Below are 23,037 nucleotides of genomic sequence, written 5' to 3'. Positions count from 1 at the left end.
CTATCTATCTATCTATCTATCTATCTATCTATCTATCTATCTATCTACATTATATTCCATGATGCTCTCTCTCTTATTTGATCCTAATTTCTTCCCTTATCTATAGATGCAATGGGAAAAATAATCCATGCTCTCATAATTTGCTTATGATAATGTCTTAGTGTCTAAATCCTGAACCCATGTTGATCTCATCTTGGGATATGATGTGATATATAGGTCTATATAGAGTTTCTGCCAAACTGCTTTTCAGTTTCCCAGAAATTCTTGTTAAGTACTGAGTTCCTATTCCAAGAGCCCGGATCTTTGAGCTTAGCAAACACTAGATTGTTATGATCATTCAGTACTTTGTATTATGTACCTAATCTATTCCATTAATCCACTAGCCAGTATAACTTTGCTGTAATGACTGCTATTTTTAATACAGTTTGAGAACTACCCAGATCACCATCCTTCACATTTTTTTTCATTAATACCTTTGATATTCTTGACCTTTTGTTCTTCTAGATGAATTTTCATTTTTTTTCTTTTGCTATATAAGAAAATTTTTGGTAGTTTTATTGGTATAACACTAAATAACTAAATTAATGTAGGCAGAATTGCCATTATATCATATTGGTTCAATGTATCCATGAGCAATTCAAATTTCACCTGTTGTTTAGATCTTTATGTGAAAAGTGTTTTGTAATTGTTTTCATATGGTTCCTTAGTTTCTCTTTGTAAGTAGACTCCCAGTGTCTATAGTTACTTTAAAAGAAATTTCTTTTTCTAACTTTTGCTACTGGACTTTGTTGGAAAAAATACAGAAATCCTGATGATTTATCTGGGTTTGTTTTTATATCCTGCAACTTTGCTGAAGTTGTTTCAATTAACATATATATATATATATATATATATATATATATATATATATATATATTCTAGATTTCTCTGAGTATAGCATCATAGTATCAGAAAAGAGCTATAATTTTATTTCCTCATATCCTATTCTAATTCTTTAAATTTATATTTTTCTTCTTTCATTACTATAGCTAGCATTTCTAAAACCAAACTGAATGATAGTGATGATCATGGGCATCTTTGCTTCAGCCATGATCTTATTGGGAGGGCTTCTAGCTTATCCTCATCATAATAGGGATAATGTTTGCTGATGGTTTTGGATAGATAGTACTTATAATTTTAAGCCAAGCTCCCTATATTCCTATGCTGCCCAATATTTTTAATAGCAGTGAGCATTATATTCTGTATCCATTGATACATTCATATATTTTTGTTGTTTTTGTTATTGATATGATCAGTTATGCTGATAGTTTTCCAATTATTCAACCAAACCTTCATTTCCAATATAAATCCTCCTTGGTGATAGTGTATCATCTTTGTGGCATAGTGCTGTAATCTCCTTGATAGTATTTTATACAAATTTTTTTTTAAGCAATTGTGCTAAAGTAACTTGTTCAAGGTAACACGGCCAGGTATTTCTGGGTGGGTGCTAAGTGACTGAGACTGGATTCGATCCCCCAGGTCATCCCGACACTGAGGCCGGTGCTCTTATTCACTGTGCTACCTGGACACCCCTATACAAAATTTTTATATTAATATTCATTAGAGAAATTGATCCGGAGTTTTCTTTCTGTTTTTACTCTTCCAGGTTTCTGTATTAAACACCATATTTGTGTCACAAAGGGAAATTAGTAGAACTATTTCTTTGCCTATTTAGAGATAGTTTACATGTTTTTGGAATTAATTGTTCAAATGTTTCATAGAATTCATTTGTCAATCCATCTTGTCCTAGCAATTTTCTCTTAGAGAGCTCATTTATGTTTATTCATTTTTTCCAAGATTAAGTTATTTAAATATTCTATTTGTCTCCTGTTATTTATTCTTGTAATGTTATGTTTTTGTAAATATTCACACATTTCACTTACATTGCCATATTTAATAACATGTAATTGGGCAAAATAGCTCCTAATAATTGGCTTAATTTAATCTTCATTAGTGACATTCAGCAGTTTCAAGGTCATTTTGTTTTGCTTTTTTAAGAAATCAAATTATTCAATGGTTTTCTATTTCATTGTTTTATTCATAAAAAACTGCTCCTAGTTTTATTTATTGGTTCAATTGTTATATTACTTTCCATTTTGTTCATCTCTCTTTTGATTTTTAAGATGTATGATTTGGTGTTCAATTTGAAATTTTTAGTTTGTTCTTTTCTAGCTTTTTTGTTTATTTGCATGCCCAATTCATTGATCTACTTTCTCTCTCTCTGTCTCTCTCTCTCTGTCCTCCCCTCCTCACAGCCCATTTTGCTTCCAACGTCTCTTCCCCTTTTATAAGATACCTCCCTACCTCTCCCTACCTTCTCCTTTGTTATCCCCATCAGTGGCCTAACTAATCCTCTTCTCAAAAACTGACATTACCTGTCTTTTGTCTCATATCTAATATTAAATGCCAACTCCTCTCCTTGCCTTTTAAAACCCTACACAATCTGACATTCTCAGTTAGCTACACATTACTCATCTTCAAACACCATGTTTAAGCCAAACTAGACAATTTGCCGAAAGCAAGTCTAAAACTATAATGGCATGCATTCCTCTGCCTCAATACTTGTACACTTTTTTGTAGACTGGAATGCATTCCTTTCTCATTTTTGTACCTTAGAGAGAATTCCTAGTACTACGTCCAGTGAGAAAGGATCCTTGACTTTCCGTGGTGGCTAATAACTTCACATTTTTTGTATGTGTACACATTAGTCTATATAAATGTATGTAACTATATATTAAATGTATGTATATACAATAAAATATATGTAAATATGTATCTGTTTTATATGCACAAATATATATATATATACATATATAGTTATAAAGATATAGATACCTAGCCATAGATTATATATTGGTATAGGTATCAAATACTTATTTATCTAGTTCTCTGTTTATATTTACTTACAGAGCATAAAATATTTGAGAGGTTAGGTGTGTTGAAATATTGAATTAATGACTTAATGAATCACAATTATAAACCTTAAATTTATGCCATTCTCAGCTGGATCTGGTGATGTGCATGGAGAACAGATTATTTAAGTTTTTGAAGGGCTCTCATATAGAAGATTGATTAGATTTGTTTTGTTTGGCCCCAAAAGATAGAATTTGGCAACAGTGCAGATTTAAGATTGATATAAGGAAAAATCTTCATAAAATTAGTCCATTTCAAAAGGTGGATTGACTTCTTTGAAAGGTAATGAGTTTCCCTTCATTTGAAATATTTAAACACAAGTTGGAGGAGCACTTTGTGGATATGTTGCCATTTCCATTAGGGAACAGGATGGGCTTGATTGCTTCTAATGTCTGAAAGTTCTATTATTCTTTGATTATTCAAATAAGATGATTCTATTTGCATTTGAGATTTAATTTAAAGACATATTGGTACTGACCCAAATTGTGTTTGTGGACTCTGGCCTTGTCCTTAAGTGAGGAGGCACCACATTAAAACTTGCATGTGATCGTACTTTTTGTTTCAGGGCCTTAATTTAATATAGTCAGAAATAAAATGCAATGAATTTTGAAGGAACTGTTTTCACCAAGGAAGAATTACCTCAATGGCAGTCTAGCAAAATTTAGTCTCGAAAAATATTATTTTATTTATACATGCTTTTTGTCATGCTGTAAGATGATCTGGAAAAAAAACACAGTAATAGGAACATAGTTTTATTGTTCAACAACCAAATTTAGAATAGCTACGTGATTCTTTTTACAAGTGGTTCATCTGCCTCCAATATCAATATTACAGGGTATTAGCTATAGTGTTTTATGTTTAGCCTTGGATGCTTCTTAACCTATTGAACAAGGTTGCCTATCAAATCCTGTACTAGGCACACATCTTGTATGCAAATAGCCACATTGCCTCTCTGATCCAGATAATATTTTATTTTCCCTTCAAAGGCTAATGTTCACTTTGTTTTGCATATGCCTTTAGGACCATTGCTGTCAGCTTAAACTAAATGCAAAACCCATCTGTCAGGACCCAAGAGATTTTGCTATTATCCACCACTTTCCCATTGGTGTAAGGTCAATACTACAACAAGCTAAATCTCAATAAATATGCAGTGTGAAGATGAATTGTCTCAAAGTTGGAACTTCCAGCTGTCAATACTATTAACAACAAAGAAAAGCTGAAGCTTGCCTACAGGAACTGAATGGTCCTTTAGGAATTGTTTTCCTGGCAATTTTGAACTTAGCTACATAATGCATTTTAACAGAAAAGAACTATCTCTTATTAAGTATGCAAATTAATAAATATTTCCCGAAATAGCTTTTTCTCCAAAGGCAGTTTGATAAATGCAAGTTTTTTTTTAAATCTATGCTGAAATGTTTGGTGAGATTATAAATAGATTTTTATACTGTCTCTAGCTGTAAAACTCAAACTTTGTTTTTTAATTCACAGCTTGTGCCAACTACAGGTCTCCTAAATATATAAGTTCAGGCAATTTAGGAAATTGATTTCTGGGATAGTTAATTTTAAATTGATTTATTTATCTATTAATGTAACTAGAGACATGGAAAGCATTGTGAAAGAGGCCTTACAATTACACCATATTATTTTTGTTCTCTGAGTGTAGTAATGCATTGTAAGTAATTTATTTTTTAAACTAAAAACAGTTTAAAATATAGGTTTATTTTCTTATACAAAAAAAAAAGAAAAGAAAAAGAACTTCATCTATGATACCATGGTTCTCCATTATATAGGTTGGTTTCATGTAAGAATATGTTAAAATTAGTGTGATAGATGCAAAATGTCCTGCTTATCTGTCTTTCCTTTTGAATTATAAATATTCTTTTCTGCATATTTTTTAAATATCACATTTATTTGTGTCTCTTTTTTTGCTTTGTGTCACTATTACTGCTAACATTACCATATCTGCCCTACCCCAATAAAAACTAAAGCCCTTTTCAGTGCAACAAAAACAACAGCAAAAAATAAAATTAAAAAAAAGCATATGGTTAAATTTTAAAAAATGCCATGTTGGTCATGTTAGAAATGGTACATCTCAGTTCATATCTTCATCTAATCGCTTCTCTGCTAAGAGCTGGGGAGAAAGATTGATTTGATTTTCAGTTTTCTCGACTTGTGAATGGGCATTGAAATAAAAATAAAGTATTTTTTGGTTGTTTTCTCTAACAATGTCATGGAAAATGTATAAATTACTTTCCTGGCTCTATTTACTTTAATTTAGATTAGTTCATATAGATCCAGTTTTCTCCAAAGTTGCTACTTTCATTATTTATTATCCTGCAAAAATAACCCATTATGTCTATATATAATATTTACTTCTCATCACAAGTGCAACCTCGTATGTGTGTTTAGATAAGGTTAGATTAGTAGAATGTCCTCCTGGTTTGCCACCAGCATTATGTGGGTGGAATCATATCTCTTTCTTTAAACCATCCCTGTGGTACTGCAATATTTCACTACATAATCATCACCACCTTAATATAATCATTGTACCTTTTTCTGTTTCCAGTCCAAAAATTGGTTTATAAGCTTTCATCAAATAATCATCACATGGTATAATCCTGTTTGTTACAAAACTTGAAAGCAGTAATGTATTTTACCAGTGGCATATGAATACCTGTTTATTTCTCCAACATTGTGAGCAACTAGCCTAGAAATTTCAGCACATGCCCATTGTCAGTTTTCACTCTTAATGGATATTCATGAGTATTCCATACATCCTAATCTTGCACCAAAGACAGTTTGGTAAAAAAATGATTTTTAAGTAATGCTGTCACAATTTATTTTAAAATGCTTCATATGATGGTCACATCCCACTTTTTTTACAAAAAAAAATAATTGGCATAAAATTGTAACAGAATATAGAGCAAAATACAATACTTTCCTTTAGTCAGCACTTTCAATTCTTCCTCCTTCAGGGTCAAATAGTCAGAGCCTGGTTTGGGAGAGAACAATGTTGAGGGGAAGGGGAGGAAATTTTTCTGGCATGCTGACCAACCAGCCACCTTCCACCACTTAAATATGTTCACTAATTGATCAGGAATTGCCAAAAGTTAATATTCCAGATTCTTGTGGTTTGTTGCCATATTAATAAGATAATATTAATAAAATTCTTTCCAACTTGTATCAAACCCCGATCCAAAATAGAATGCTGGCTTTGGACATATCAGATTTGAATAGATACCCTTTGCATCTTTCTCTATAGGTAACATGACTAACTTTCTCTTTATGCTTTTACTCTTTCACAGATAGTGAAATCACCCAGCCAAGAATAGTTAGGATTGATCATTTTTCTAGCCAGCTTTGATATTAAGTAAAATAACATTTAAATGACTTTAAAGAACAGGAAAATGCTGACTTTGACATCACCTTGGGTGATATATATTATAAAACCTCACCTAAGTAGAACATAGGAACATTCTCTATCTCCCTGCGGAAGAACTGATCTCCCCAACTCCTGGCACACAGTATTTTAAAATTGGTTAATACTGATGAGTGAATTATGGGAAACAGGAATGATGAAAATTAATGGTAATTAATAATCATCAGTGTTTCCTATCATCATTATTCTCCTTTTAAATATCATTATATTCTCTTCCCCTTTTTGAAATAAAATGTCCCTCCATCCTTAACTAAAGAATAGCTTTGTGTTTATGGGTGATTGGTTCTGCTCTGCCAAAATATTTAAGGGAAATGCACCTTGAAAATCCATAGAATTAATCTGTTCTATTATGAGCAAGTGAATTTTGCTGACGAGTAAATACAAATAAAATTTTACAATATACAAATATATACAACTACAATCTGTTATTACCTTTAGTTATGGTCAAATTATCCTGTCAGTTCCAGTCCCTTGTAGTTACTAAGAAAGTAGAAGGGCTTATACTCCCAAAATATAGTCTTTATAATTCACATTTCTTTTCTTTTGTTTTTTTGGGGGTGTGTGTATGTATGTGTGAAAATCTTTATTTGATTTCGGGCAGCCTCTTATTTTTTGGCCTTTGGAGCAGCTGCTTTCTGGGTGGGTGCCTTCTGGGCAGGACGCTTCTGAGCGGGTCCATTCTTGACTGGGGCCTTCTGGCTGGAGGCTTTCTGACCCTTCTGGCCCTTCTGCCCTGGGGCTGCCTTCTGGCCTCAGCCTTCTTGAGGGGATCTTCTTGGCAGAGACCTTTGCAGCAAGTGCCTTCTGGGCGGCTCCCTTCTTGGGAGGCCTCTTCTGGGTGCATGCCTTCTGGAGCTTCTTCATTTCATGCTTGATAATTCTATTTCTCATTTTCTTGGCCTTCATGACTCTAAAAAATCGGTCAAAATCTGCCTTCTTGGCCCATCTCGTGGCTTTCCATTTTGTATCAGTCTTTTCTTTCTCCACGAAGCGCGGACATACTTCTGACGGGTACTGTGTGGGAACTTGAGCACTAAGTCTGTGAGTTACATACACTTAAATGGCACAGCCTGCCTCCACACACCGCTGCAGGGGCCATCAACTAAAGCCCGGTTCTGCTCGATCACGTCCACGATGGCCACCAGCTTGCCGGCGTGCGGTCGGTCCAAAGGCGATAAAGGCAACGCGGCCGCTCTCCACATAGCGCTTGAACACCATGTTGGCGGCACCGAGCGCGAAGGAAGGTCCGGCAAAGGACTGCGCATGTGCAGAGCGCAGCTCCAGCCCCACTCCGGCAGGCTTGTACAGGAGTCTTAGTAGACGATGATTGGCTAAGCGAACGCACATGCATCGTGGGGAAAGTGCCTCTGGCCTGAATGGGCCTATAATTAACATTTCTAAGTTCAATTCATATTACTCTTGTTTCCTGCCAATGTTCTTGTTTTAAATAGATATAAAGAAAAAAGCAATGGTTACCTGAAGTATTTTTGAATACTGTTTTCCTGGCTTATACATATACACAGATTCATAGGTTTAGAGAGGAAAGGACTTTAGAGGCCATCCATTTTAACTCCCATCTAACTGATGAAGAAATCAAGGCATAGCAAGGTTAAGTAGCTTGCCCAAATTTATAGTAACAGACAGTTCCCATTTCAGTTCCTCTGCCTTCAAATCCAATATTTGTTTTCCCTTTTCTATATTGTCTCTACTCATTAATCTGAGTATGGCAAACATGTCATTTAACCTCCATGGGGCCACATTTTTCTCCTCTTTGAAGTGAGAAGTTAGATTAGGTCGTCTCTATGGTCATTCCTAGTTCTACATAATTTATTGACATTTCTCAGTGTTAAATTTAATTAGCACTGGGGAATCTAAGTTTAGAGTGGGAAAGAAATACTAAGTTACTTGATATCTATAGAAGTAATATGCCTTGTTTAGGTTCACATAGCTAGTACCAGAAACAGAATTAGAACTCAGATCTTCTGACTCCAAGTCCATGGATCCTCCTATTGTATTTTTTATTCAAAGATAAATTAAAGAACGATAAAGAAAGGTCCAGGGTGTTGGGAGAGGAAGAGAGACAGAGAGACAGAGAGAGAGACAGAGAGAGAGAAAGAGAGAGAAAGACAGAGAGAGAGAGAGAGAGAGAGAGAGAGAGAGATGATCCTCTAGATGAAGGCAAACTATTTCTGTTTTGATAAGACTCTTCTCTGGAAATGTACCTCATGGTAATGGGCAGACTGAGGAACTATATGGCAATGAGCTTCTCTTAAGACTGTGTTTATGTGCTCCTTCCCAAAGGAATCTTTTCCTGATCTCCCTAGTTATTTGCATTCTCTCCCTCTGTCCCTGTAGCAAAACATAAAATCTTAGAGTCAAGGTGGACATTTCATTTTGCTTTTATATCTCCAGGGTCCATTACAGTGCTTTTGCATTCCTAGTAGATGCTTACTGAATTGGTTTGGTTTGGATAAGGAGCTACCAGTTGATTCAAAATGGTGAGCTCATTCTCCAACCTCAACCATGTCTTGAGTTTCTGTCTCTGCCTCTCTACCCTCCCCCCCCCTACCCTTTGCCTAAAATTCAAGTAGTCTTTTCTGTCTGTTTCTTAAGGAGCAAAAAATCCTCCTAATTATGGCTCTGGTTGATAACCAAAGTTTGACTCTCTAGAAACTACAGAAATAAGGGTATATGTATGTATATATATATATACATATATGTATATATGCATTTGTGTATATATAGACATATATGTCTATATGTGTCTGTGTATATATGTGTGTATACACACACATGCATATATATGCAGACTCATGCATGCATATGTGCACATATATTCAAATATAACTTCAGAATAGAGACACAAATGAAAAAATGCTTTATTGTACCCCTTTTTTCCTCTTTCAAGTATGCATATTTTTAGAATATTTTTCTATCCTATACTGTACTGATTTACCTCTATAGATGACAAAATGTTATCACAGGACAAATTGTGATAATGAAGATTTTGCATCGTTTTTTATTACATTATTGAAATTGTGATTGACTTGACCAGAAAGTAGAGATTATTAATAATCTGATGTCACTGAACTTAGTTCAGAGACTGTGAGGAGCCAGAGACTTAATTTTGTTTTAAGAATCAAAGAATCCAACTTTGGAAGGGATCTGAGAATATGTCTATCCCAACCATTTCCCAAAGTACCAATTATGTCTCAACATCCTTGGCTCAAATCCCAATACTGATAAGGCAAGGTTGGAAGATAAATTGCTAGACTTGGTATCTGGAAAATTTGGGCTCAATTCCTAAATTAGATATTTAAGAGTTATATGACACTGAACAGGTCCTTCAACTGCTTTGGACTTTAGTTTCCTAATGTTTTATTTCTTTTTTTTTTTTTTTTGAGGGGCTCAGACTCTAGCCTCTATCTTCTCTTCCAGCATGAAGTCTATAATCCCATGAACTCACTGTCCCATGAAACAACCTATTCCATTGGAGGAAGTTTAAATTATTAGGAAGTTCTTTATCATATTGAGGTATATTTCTGCCTTTTGATACTTTCCAACCATTAAGCTACATTCTACTCTTACAAGCTGTACAGATAAGTCCAAAAATCTCTTTTCCACACATGACATACTTCCAGAGCTCTGATCTCTACCCCCTTATCTAAGTCTTAAAATCTTCATTCTGAAAATCACTATTGGGGATCCAGGAGAATATGTAATGGAATTAAAGTAGTCAATATTCAGGAAGGCATCAAAGCTGGTAAGGATTAGAAATCATTTTTTGCAGATGATTCCCACTGCCTCCCCAGGCATCCTAATGTGCCAAGGAAGAACAAAGAATATGTAGTAACTGGGGACACCAGCCCCACCCATCTCACAGGGTAGGATCCCCAGAGGTGGCTTTTTCTGATTCAAAATACTCTGAGGCCACAGTCAGTAAAACCACATTTCATGTGATCCTACCAATAAATTTACCTCTAATAGTCAGGTAGAGGACACAAGTAGTTCAAAATAAAAACATTTAATGTAATGGCATGGGAAAAATAGCAACAAATCATTTTCACCTCAAACCTTGAAGGTATTATACTACAAATACACAAATCATTATGAGAAAATAAACAGGCATAAGGAACAAAAAAATAACAATAGCAATTATTTATATAGTACTTTAGAGTTCAAAACCCATATGTTGGTTATCTCTATCCTCACAACAATACTGTGAGATAGCTGTTTTTATTTATTTTTTTTTTGAAAGGCATACAGGGTCTACTTGGTTGAAAAAAAAAAATAAAGGATGAGCTACATGACCCAACTCATTTCCTCCCCAACCCTCAAGGCAAATCTAGATAGTCCTCACAAGCTAAACTTTTCAAAACTTTCTTGGCGTGATCTTCAGAAATGGAAGCAATGCATGGGTAGGAGAAGTTGGGAGGTCAAGGCATGAGTGTGAATTCAGCACCAGTAGATATGTGGACCCCTCTCTGTTGGGCCTAGGGAAACTGTCCCCAAGGACAGGCTGAACAAGAATGTCTGACCCTGCCTGGGGATTTTAACGTTCAGAGTCAGAGAAGTAAGACGGCTTAGTCCATCTCCACACCAGCATGTCTTCTCCAGCCACCCTGTGTGACTCTGTCTGAATTCGGGATTCGTTGGATGCCAGAAATTCCACTGCTCTGTCCCAGACTCGCTTCATGCGCCTCCTGCTCTGAGGTGGGATCAAGGTGTCTCAGCACATGAAGGATGCCCACGTATGGATAACGTTCCATATCCTGCTCCCAGTCAACATAATGATCTTGAACTACAGCTATGATTTTCTTCACCATCTCATACATGGGTTGTTCTTCCTCTAATTTCTGCCAGCGATATTTCAGAAGAATCAGAAGTCCCCACAAAAAAAGCCAGACCCCAGAAGAAAAGGAGCACAGTGGTAATGGCAATCAACAGGGCTCTACTGAGCCGACAGCCCAAGCCCATCCAGGGATGGGCAGATTCCAGGCAAACTACCTTGTCCACAGTTGTCAATGCAGCTTCAAACCTTGCTGGTGAACTGCCGGTTACATTTGCAATGTATTCCTGTGCTTCAATAACAGGGATGCATTTACTCTTTAGACTCTCTGGATTCCCACATTCCAAATTACCTGCTTGTATGGCCAAGAAGTTAGACAACTCATGCAGCACTTGCAGCAAAAGTTTCTTTTGTTCGACCTGGCAGAATGCATCTGTTTTCCTCTCACAGTCCACCCATAACAACTTCATGTTCTCCTCCGCCTCCTGAGGCCGGGCACCCCGCCCCATCTTCGTTCACAGGATGCTCAGGAAGACGAGCAGAAGCGCCAGGCTGGCCCAGCACGGGAGGCGCGACAGCCAGCGCTCCAGCCGCCGCCCCACCTCCGGCCGGAGCCGGGGACCCCCGTATGCAGCCGGGCTTCGGGCCGGAGCCCACCAGCGGCGGGGGACGGGGCTCAAGGCGGACGGCTCGGCCTCCTCGGAGATGTCCCGCTCTCGGCCTGGGCGCCAGGAGAAAGTGTTGCGGGCCCTGGAGGCTGCGTGGTGGATGCTCGGGCGGCTCCTGGCCCAGAACGGGGAGGCTGAAGAGGAGGGGAAGGAGGCATCCCCGAGCCCCGGGCAAGTCCCCGGACCCAGGCCCAGGCCCGGGCGCTCCGCCTCAGGCCTCAGCAGCCCCGCACCGGGCCTCGCGCGCAGCCGGGCCTCCCCTCACAGCCGCTGCAGCTTGAGGTAGACGTCCTGGTTGGTGTCGGTGATGGGCCCACGCTCGAAGCCCAGGGCCTGCAGCTCTCGCCTCAGTTCGAGGTCCGACCGCACGGCCATGGCCGCGCCGCCGCTGCTGCCCGATCGCTGTTATTATTAACCCCATTTTACAGATTATGTAAGATATTCTGAGAGAGCTTAAATGACTTGCTCAGGTTTTCCTGACTCCAGATGCCATCATTTCATCCACTTCAGGACAGGGAAGTCATTCCCCCAGAAACAGAAGTCGTGATACAGCAGTAAAGGTAGCTCACTCACACTTCTTGTGCTCCAAATCTGCATGTTTTGTAGCGGTGTCAATATATTTTTACCTTTGGTTCTGTTTTTTTTTTCTTCTGGATGATAATGCCCTGCTAGACAGTGCTCCATTGAAAGAGTTATCTGCCTGAAGAGAAATCTCCACCAGTCATTGGGTTTATGGCATTGCTGGGCACATGACCATGCAGCACTTAGCTGATTCTTGGTACATAGTGGGTGCTTAATAAATGTGCAATAATTAAGGTCTTGCCTGAAATGTTGTTTCTTTTTTCCATGGCAGATGGGAAGAATGGATTTTACACTCTTTTAGAAAAGCAGTCTATCGGTCATGAACAAAAACTAAACCAAAACAAAATAAAAAAATAAATAAAAGGCTTTTGGGGAGTGGGGTGACAGGGAAGAGGGAAGAGAGTCAAAAACCACCACCTTGGCTTTTTCTTCTTATTCCCTTCAGGGTCCTGATGATGTTACTGAAGCCTTTCAATTACTGCAAGAGATTCTCAACCCTAAAAGGCAAGCTTTTTAGAAGAACAGAGACTATTCTAAGTAGCTACTTCTATTTAAATATGTTGTTGTTATTTTGTTTTTGACCTAGTTATCCTTGTTGTTGGATTTGGATTTCATATCTTGCTGTAGTTTATGGTATGTTTTCTAAAACCTCCTGATCTCAGTCTCCAAAACTAGACTAAACTTGGTCATCGTCCATGTTAAAGCAGCTAACGCAGCTAAACTAAAAGCTAAACAAACATTCTGAGGTTCTGGAGACCTCTTATTTCTTAGCTTATCCATTCTCCTTTGTGGATTCTAGCAGTATTTTGGACAGCCAAAAACTTAAAGAGCTTTCAGCTTTCCTTACATATGTGTTTGTATTTGTTAAACATAGCACTAGAGAATTTTTTATACTAAATTACATTTTAACAAACATGGACCTAATCAATATGTTTTTTAAAAAATCAGAATTCTTTCTGAATACACATGTCCTATTTTCTACTCTTCCTACAAATTTCTATTGAGTTCAATGTTATAAAGCACAATTTATAAAATCAAAAGTTTATAAAAAGAAGGAATGAAGATAAATACCATGTCCTTTTTACTTGCTTGCCCAAATTGATCTAGAATTGATTCAGTTCTGGGTACTTAAGAATAAGCAACTTATGCCTCAGTGGGTTTATTCTTTCCAGTTCATTTCTTGTTGATGGACTGAGTTCACAACTTGCCAACCATAATTTTGTCATGGTGCTGATCTTTTGTTATCAATTGCAATTCTAAGATTAGCAGAGCATGAATAAAATTTTCTATCAAGAAGCAGCAAATTCATCCAGTGAGGGCAAACTCCCATTCTATCTTTACCCAAATTATTAAATGATTTCAATGTTAAATGACTTAATTTTTTTCCTCTTAAATTATCACTGATTACAATAGTGTATTAGTTTGCCCTGGGACATTTTTTCTCTTTTTTTTTATCCTGAACTTTTTTAGGATAAAATAGTAAATATTTTAAGGTGAGAAAAAGCAATTCAAGTTTTAAAAATACACATAAAGAACTCTGATAGGCACTTAGCTATATAAAGACAAAATTCCACCATTTTCTTCTCTCCAGGAATTTATGTTTTACTGGAAGAAGGGAAGGAGAGGGAAGGATATAATTTTAGATCTCCCAATCAGTACCTGTCTGGCCTAAGACAAAATTCTTTGAGCCTCTTTCCTCATTAGCAAAATGAAGAGATCTAACCCACAAAATCACAGAATTTAGGAGTTGGAAATGGCACCAGCAGACATCTGATTCAGGAAAGGAAGCCACACTTTAAAGTATCTAAAAATGGGCATCTACCCTCAGTCTAAAGACCTGCAAGGAGTAGTATTCTATTCCACTATTTATTTATTTTTTGCTTTTTTTTGGAGGGCAATTGGGGTTAAGTGACTTGCCGAAGGTCAAATAGCTAGTCTTTGTGTTACGTGTCTGAGGCCGAATTTGAACTCGGGTCCTCCTGACTCCAGTGCCAGTGCTCTATTCACTGTGCCATCTAGCCGCTCCTCTATTCCATTTTTTAGCAGCTCTAATTGTTAAGACATTTTTCTGCCATTGAGTCTCACTTTGTCTGTTGGCAACATCTTTTCATTATTTTATTCTTTACTCTTTATGTCCAAACCGAAAAAATCTCAACCTTTTGTTATAATTACTAACTTGTTTTGACTATAAATATGTGAAAACATACTTATATGTGTGTTAATAGATTATGTGAACTATATAAGGTCAGAAATTTATATATACATACATACATATGTGTATATATGAATACCCATTGTATATACTTTTGCCCATTAAAGAGTGTGTGTGTGTGTGTGTGCAGAGACTTTAACAGGGAAAAAAGACTTGGAGAAGAAGATATAGCTAAGAGCTTTGTTAGTGTGGGGGTGTGGGGGAACTAGGAAAGGTTTAACAGGGGAGATAAAATTTGACCTTAGTTCAGGAAAAAAATGTGGTTGAGAAAATACAGAATATCAGACATAGGCTCAATCTTGGAAATTCAAAGAGGGAGCAGATGGAGCCCAGTCAACAAGCCAGAGGCCAATTTTGTTAAAACAATGTGTGAAAGGGGGCTGCATGAAACAAAACTGGAAAAAATAGTTTGGAGTCATGTTACAGAGTTCTTTAAATTATAGTTTGAAGTGTTTGTATCATACCCTAAGGACAATACATATTTTAAAGGCTTTTTAGTAACATGGTCATATTTATTCCTTAAGGAGATTATTTTAGGATATATGTAGAAGATAGATAAGGGGAGAGAGTAGATTCATGGAAGCCAGGTAGGGAAATACTACAATAGTCCAGATTAAAGATGATGAGAGCCTGAAACTTGGTAGTGCTCATGTGAATAGTGGGAAGGGAATGGATTCAAGACATATTCTGGAAGTAAAATCAGCAAGGTTTGGAAAATTATTGAAGAACAAAGGAAAGAGAGGAATCGTAACTGGGTTAGTCATAGTAACATCATCAGAAAAGAGGAAGTTTGGAAGAAGGGCATGTTCAGGGGGAATATTGGGAAATTCCATTATAGCCATAATGAGTTTGGGAAATTAACAGGCATCTAGATGGAGATGTTCATTGGGAAGTTGATGCTAGGGAAGTGTAGTATATGAGAGAGGTTAAGACCAGATTTAGAGACTTTGGAATCATAGAAAGAATAAATGAAACCAAGGGACATGATAAAATTACAAGAGGAAGTAACACAGTGTTTGGAACATAGTAGGAACTCAAATTTTTATCCAATGAATAGAAAGAAGGAAAAGTTCCTGGTAAGTCCTAGAAAAGACCTGGTCTGTGTAGCCAAGACACTGTGTCCTATGAGCAGTCAGCTGACTAAAACATCAGAGAGATTTACCCATTATTCTTACCACACCCCACAGTGACAATTGTGAAAGTCTTCCAGGAAGACAATAGACATCAAGGCTTACTACTTGCAGAGTTGAATTGCTTTGATCATGAACCTTCACTGGATGTGTGTCTTATTACCATGGTGTTTTAAGATTTTATCTACTTTTTTCCACAAGGACTCTGGGTGTAAACATATACACATACACATACACACACATGCACATACATATACACATACACATATACCTAGGCATATAAATATGCATATACATATACACTTGTATATGTATACACATATGCATATACAATACACATACACATATACATATATGCATGTATGTATCTATGTGTAAATCTTTATGTATATGCTCATGTATATGTGTATACATATGTATATATGTATATATCTACATACACATATACACATACAAACACACATATCCATCTGATAGGGTAGAGAGATGCCTTTTAACTATTTTTTTTTACCATTCCATTTAAGTAAATGCCTTTTCTAAAGAACTATTGGTGTCTACTGGTTGTTTGTTAATGAGAAAATACAACAGTGAGGATAGGGTATTGTGAAATAATTAATGTAAGGAGGTTAGTCAACCACAGTGTGATGCTTATAACTTTAATAATAGTAGTTACCACCTCTCTTGGTTGCCAGTATTCTAATGTCAATGAGTTGAACAAATGATTCCTAAGTGGAGTATTATTTTGCATAAATTGAAAATTTGCCTCTCTGCACCCTCTCCTCATTGTTCTTATCTCTACTATTTTCCCCCTGCTGTTTTGCCCAAATATTTGAAAATAGCTACCATATTCCTTTCAAGTCTTTTCATCAGGCAATCATCCGAATTCTTTCTTCTGTTACTGATAGAGCAGAATTAAGAGAAAAACAGTGTTCTTTCATCTTTCTAGCCTAATGTTTCTGGATGCATTCTGCTCTGTCAATATTCTTTCTAAAATGTGGCACTCACCCAATTACATTAGCCTCCTCATTGGTTTTCATGCCTCAAAGTCTCTGCCTTCTCTAATCGTTCCTTTTCATGGTTTAAACAGTGATTATAAGGCATAATTCCAACTTATTCATCAACGTATTAATAAAATCCACTTTCTGTATATACTTAGAGAAATAAATTCAAATTTCTCTGTTTATTTACGTTCTTCAAAATGTCATCCCAATATATTTACTTTGTAATATCATAAGCAACTCTGCTCAAACTCTAAACCAAAGAATTGGATTTTCTTACTGTTTTTCACATATGCTACTCCATCTCCTGCTCCTAGCATTATACAGGGTGGCCTCCAACAGCTATTAATATTTCCTCTTCTCCTATGCATTTTAAAAACTCCATGCTCACCTTTCATTTTTCAAATTTCAACTTGTGTTCTGCAGAATCTCTTTCCTGATCCAGTTCTACTACCAAAGAATCTCAACCCCCCAAAATTATCTTGCATTTATTTTACTTCTATTTGGGGGTAATTTTATGTGCAGATGTTGACTGCCCAATATAAGTCAAGATCCTTGGGGGCAGGAAACATTTATTTTTATTTTTACATTACTGTTAATGGCTAACAATATTATTTAATAATAAAAATTATAGTAGTTGCTACTGTTGATATAGTGATTACTGTACTCCAGCTACTGTACTTCACAAATACTATCTCATTTAATCCCCATCCCTACGGCATACGTGCTACTATCACCAGCATTTTATAGATGAAGAAACTGCAGCAAACAATGCTTCAGTAATTTGCCCAGAGTCACACCTATTGTCTGAGCCTGAATTTGAACACACAACTCCCTGGATCCATGAGCATTCTCTCTACTGTTAACCTCAGAGAGTAGCACAGTGTCAAATATTTAGATGGCTGTGATAGTAATGGCAATTAAAGATTCCCCTGTATTGGCTTGGTTTTCAAATTGATTGTATTAAAACCCAGAGTTTGTTAATCCCACCTGTGGGATGGGCTTGTTGATGTGAAAAGAAAGTCCTGAAGTGGGAGGAGCTGGTGATGTAGATTTGGAGAGACAGGAGAGAGGCGGAAGATCTTTTTTGGAAGCAGCACCTCGTGGAGAGAGAGAGACTAAGAGAATTGCTGGTGGCCGCTTTGAATTGCCCTGGACTTTTGAGACCTGCCCCCTGAGCTGCCAAGGACTGAGGAGACATGGCTGTTTTGCTGGTACTTTGTCTGTCTGTTTTGATGTTGTTTTGCCAGATTTGTGCACTGGTGAAAGACAGTCCTTTTGTTGAAGAAGTCCTGGAACCTGGCTGTTCGCTAAAAAGCCCTGAGACTGTCCTGCAGACAGAGAGTGAATACTGTCCACTGGTGAGGGACAGTACTGTTGTTGCAGGGGTCTGGAGACTGTCCTGCAGACAGAATGAATGCTGTCCACTGGTGAGGGACAGTGCTGTTGTTGCAGGGGTCTGGGAGCCTTTCTGTTGGTTCAGAAGCCCTGAAGAAGGATTTTCTTGTTGTATGTTTACAGAAATCCTGGGAGAGGGCTTTGCTAATGTGTTCAGGGGTTCTAGGACTGTTCTACAGACAGAGGATAAATTCATGAAGGGACTGGCAATGTATCTCATGGCCTTGCTAAGCCTTGTCTCCCCAGGAACTAAGATTGCTGAGAATTTGCATCGTGTCAAGATGAAGAAAAGACCTCCATTTGGGTATTAGGTGCTGTGTTTAAACTTGATGTAACTCTGGGGTAGATTCAATTGTGATCCAGGGGTGGGGAACTTTTGACCTTATTGTGCTCTGTGATTGACAAATGAAGGTACTTTACCTATGTTTGGAAACTAATCTCCATTTGAGAAGAGGGGCTTTGTGGTGGACTTAATTAAGGTATAGCCTAGGGGTGGAGAAGTATTTAGAACAGAGACTTTGTAATTGATTGAATGATTGGAAGGTCCTGGGGTGGGGTAGTACTTGGAGATTATTTAATCACGCTTAGTAAATGCTGTATTTTGAATGATGTCATGTTTTGATCTTCTCTGTTCTGGGTTTGTCACTGAATAAAATAGAGAGCACCTATGTTGGTATTTTGAACCTGGGAAGTTGCCTTCTTTTGGCATTACATTACAATGGCAATTGATGATTATATTGTGGTTGATTGATTCATTTTCTAATTCATTTTGCATATGAATAAAAAGCTTAATTGTATGAATACTTTACATATTTCAAATATAAGTTCATCCCTATGAGTATTTCTTTACAAAATTTTGGAATTTCAGAAATGTAAATGACCTCTGTGGTAATGTACTAAATTTCAAGACCCAAAATGAGTCACTACTGTAACAGTTATCCTTTAAGAATAACAATTTGACATCCACATGCTGGAGTGATTTGACAGGGGACATTCAAGAAGTCTATTCAGTCATTGCAATAGCCCATGAAAGAGGCAATAAGAGCCTATTATAAAATAATCGTGGTGTGAATAGGGAAAAGGTGTTGAGCACAAGAAAATGTGAACGGAAACAATGGAATAGACTTGACAACTTGGGTTGTACAAGGTGGGAGGGTGAGAGAGAATGAGGAATTGAGGATGACCGGTGTGAATCTGAGTGACCAGAAGAATGGTGGTACTTTCAGCATGAATAGAAATGTTAGGAAGAGTGAGGGTAGACAGAAAGAGAATGGGTTCTGTTTTGACCAAGCTGAGTTTGAAATTCTTATGGAATTACTAGGTTGACGTGCTTTCCAGGAAGTTGGAGATGCAAGCTTATAGTTCAGGAAAGCAATGTGTCCTTACGTCCTTCCTCTCTTAATTATTTCTAGTTTTTTATGAATGGAATTTTTTAAACATACAATTGTTTTCAGGGTGTCTCTGCAACCTATGAATACTTGGAAAACTGTCTTTTTGCCTTTCTTTGTAGCTTCAGAGATTTATCACAGTGTCTCATAGTAGGTATTTAATATAAGCTTATGTACCAACTATGAATTACACTTGTGAGATGGGAAAGGCAGATATTATTACCAAATTATATGTTAGGGATTAAAGGCTCACAAAGTTTAAATGACATCACAAGGTCACTTAGCTTGTAGTATGAAAGATAATTCAAACCTAAGGTTTCTTTCTCCATGCTTAGCAATCTATCCATTTTGCCTTTCTAGATATAAGGAAAAAAAGGCTAAATAATAGCTAATATATTGTATTGTAGTAATGTATTATAAATTTCCCATGACTAGGTAAAAATTGCACTAAATATATAAAACTAATTCAGCAGCAATACTATACAACAGGAAAAAAACAATTTAAAACTCAAATTTGCCAAAAGATGTCAAAAAGGATTTGTTTCAATGCAACATTCATTCATGATGAAATAAGTAATATAAAGATGTAAATTGCTGACAAAAAGCAATGGAAAAAGGTAACTTTTTCCTTTACTCAGTTAAAAAAAAGTATGTACCTTAAAGAACCAAGTAATATATATAAGATCAATTAACAATATTCCCACTAAAAACAGTTAAAAGACAAAGAAGTTCATATTCAATATTTTTATTCAACATAATACTATAATTTTCAGAGACTGAAGTAATAGAGAAAATGTATTAGGAAGAAAACAATGGAAAGGAAGAGGTCGAAACACTGTAATTGACCTAAGCCACTATAATGTGTTTAGAAAATATATGCTTTTCCACTATATGTTTGTATTCATATATTAGCTTGTTTTTACTTTACTATCATGTATAAATATATCCCTCTTCACTCTCATTCAGAATAACTCATACCCTTTAACAATGTATTAAAAAAGAGGAAATAAAATTTCTATATAATTGGAGAGTGTTTCAGTGTTCATGGGTGGGTAGAATTAATATAATAAAGTTTTTAGTCGTACAGCAATGAATGTACATATTAAATACCAATCAAAACAATGAAGTACTGATTAAAAATATCTTGATAATATCAGAATGAAATTTATGGAATAACTACATGGACACAATATAAAGGAAGATGCTAAAAATCAGCATTTGGAGCTGTTCTTTCACTCTTAGATTTAAAATCATATTACAAAGCAATCATCAGAACCAACTGATACTAGGAGAATAGATGCATCAGGAAACAAAACAATAGATAGTGATTATTATTAATACTTGAGGGGTAATGATTCAAAATACCTATGAGAAAATTATGTGGAAGCTTGCAAAAAATAACTTTATATGCATGTCTCACATTTTCTTTCTTTTTTAAGCAATTCATATATTATTCTCTTTTATATTTAATTGAACTTTCTTTTTTACTGGTGTTGTAATTTTCCTCTTACTGGCCACATGAATAGCTTGAGTTGGGAGGGGAGCTGACTGTGTTAGAGGAGTGAATTCCAGGTAGATTATAGATAATAAATTTAGGCTAGATAATAGAATTAAGGAAGCACACATATATCTTAAAAGATGGGAAATGTGGAATAAAAATTATCTTTTCTCAACTGCAGGATACATATATTTTTCATTCATTATTTTTGAAGATAACGATTTGAAAGTGCATAGTTAAAAATATTTCAAAATAATCCTAGACTTTACAGTATTTTTAGAAAATGTTATTTGAAAGCAACAACAATTTTTGTGGTGGCAAAGAAATGGAAATTGCAGGGATGTCCATAAATTGTGGAATAGATAAACAAATTGTGTTATATGTTTGTGATTGAAAGCTGTGCTATAAGAAATGATGAACTTGATTTTATAAAGACATGGGTCTTTATGCACAAAATAATAAAGGGCAAAATGAACACAATGCAGAGAATATCGTATACAAGAACAATGTTGTTTTATGAATAACAATGACCAATTGAGTCATTCTGACCATTATAAATATACAGATTAACTATGAAGAATATATGAATAAAGATATTGTATGCAAGAGAAAGAAATGATAGAAGTTTGTATACACTAATTTTACACATGTATACCTATTTGTGTCTAATGGTAGCCATCTCTTGGGTGGAGCTCAGGGAAGGAAATAAAAAGCAATATACATGATATCTTTACTACATATTTAAAAGGAATACCAAATGGTATATGATAGATTTGTAATTTCATGTTATCATCTTTTTAAAAATTATACTGTTATAAAAATACTTGTTTTCTTGCATGAATTAAAAATAAATAAATGTAAAACAACAACAACAAAATGTTAACTGTTCAAAGATTTTAATGTCAGTTACTGAGAGGGATTAGGGAATGCTTTAAGCATTGTTTTTGTAAAAAAGAGAAACTATGTAAGAATTAATGGGAAGAGGGAGATTCTGAGGAGGTTGTTAACTTAGGAGGTTAGAATAAGAAGGTTAGAGCAAGCATGAAAAAAATTGAGGACTAAGGTCTGGTAGGGAAGAGTAGAACTGATGAGAATTGTTGACTCCACAGGAATCTCAGAGAAAAGGACTCAAAGTGGAGAAATACCAAGGAAAGGTCATCTCTTTCTTCAGTTTTCTCTATCAATAACTATATATGCAAAGAACACTATAACACAATGTGATGATTTGTTATCCAGATGTTTTTAGTAAACTGAATTCTTCCTAAACCATAATACAGATAGGAGGAAATTAGAAATAGATATAAATATAATAGATATAAATGGAAGATGAAACAGAAAAACAGAAAACCTACTAATTGCCTAGGTGTTAAAACATTTTTTCTAATTGGGGGCTCAGAGCCATAGCAACTGAACACACAAACACACATACACACAAAACCATCCATCTTAAGTAAACTCTTCAGAGTAGAAGAAGAAAGAACCAACCGGACCATTTTTTGACTCTCGGAATAAAATGAAGTAATTATTATAACAGAGTGTTACATGTTGAATAATGTTCTTTGTGGTTCTCTTTTTATCTGTATTAGGGAAAGGAGAATGATCAACATGTGATTGGGGAGTTGAAATCTAGATTAAGAGCTATGAAGCTAAGCGAAAACATAAATGTTCTTGACAATTTTAAATCATCCATCTCAGATTAACTATATACTTGGGTACTGGCAAATCACAATACTGAAGCACTTTTTTTTAAGTGCTCAGAGAAAAGGATACATACTATAGGAATGATAAATGGCATATGTCTCATTAAAGAAAAGATAAAGAGGGAAAAATCTGCAAATCAAACAAATTTGGCTATAATTCCTTGGAGGGAAAAGGAGAAACTAAAGAGGGTTAGGGGTGATATAAGTGTCTAAGGCTGGATTTGAACTCAGGTTCTCCTGACTCCAGGGCTAGTGCTCTACTTACTGCACCACCTAGCTGCCC

The 23,037-nt window shown here is 36.1% G+C and overlaps 1 pseudogene; it reads right to left on the bottom strand.

Moving 5' to 3' along the window:
* Positions 1–10,649: 10,649 nt before the first annotated feature.
* Positions 10,650–12,223, bottom strand: LOC138170201 (LEM domain-containing protein 2 pseudogene; annotated as a pseudogene).
* Positions 12,224–23,037: the final 10,814 nt, after the last annotated feature.

Source organism: Petaurus breviceps, unplaced genomic scaffold (assembly GCF_028583685.1).
Source record: "Petaurus breviceps papuanus isolate PSGF00001 unplaced genomic scaffold, PetGlider_PUasm1.0 126, whole genome shotgun sequence".
In the NCBI taxonomy this organism is placed as follows: domain Eukaryota; kingdom Metazoa; phylum Chordata; class Mammalia; order Diprotodontia; family Petauridae; genus Petaurus; species Petaurus breviceps.
The sequence above is the reverse complement of the archived record's forward strand: the minus strand, read 5'-3'. Positions and strand labels throughout refer to the sequence as shown.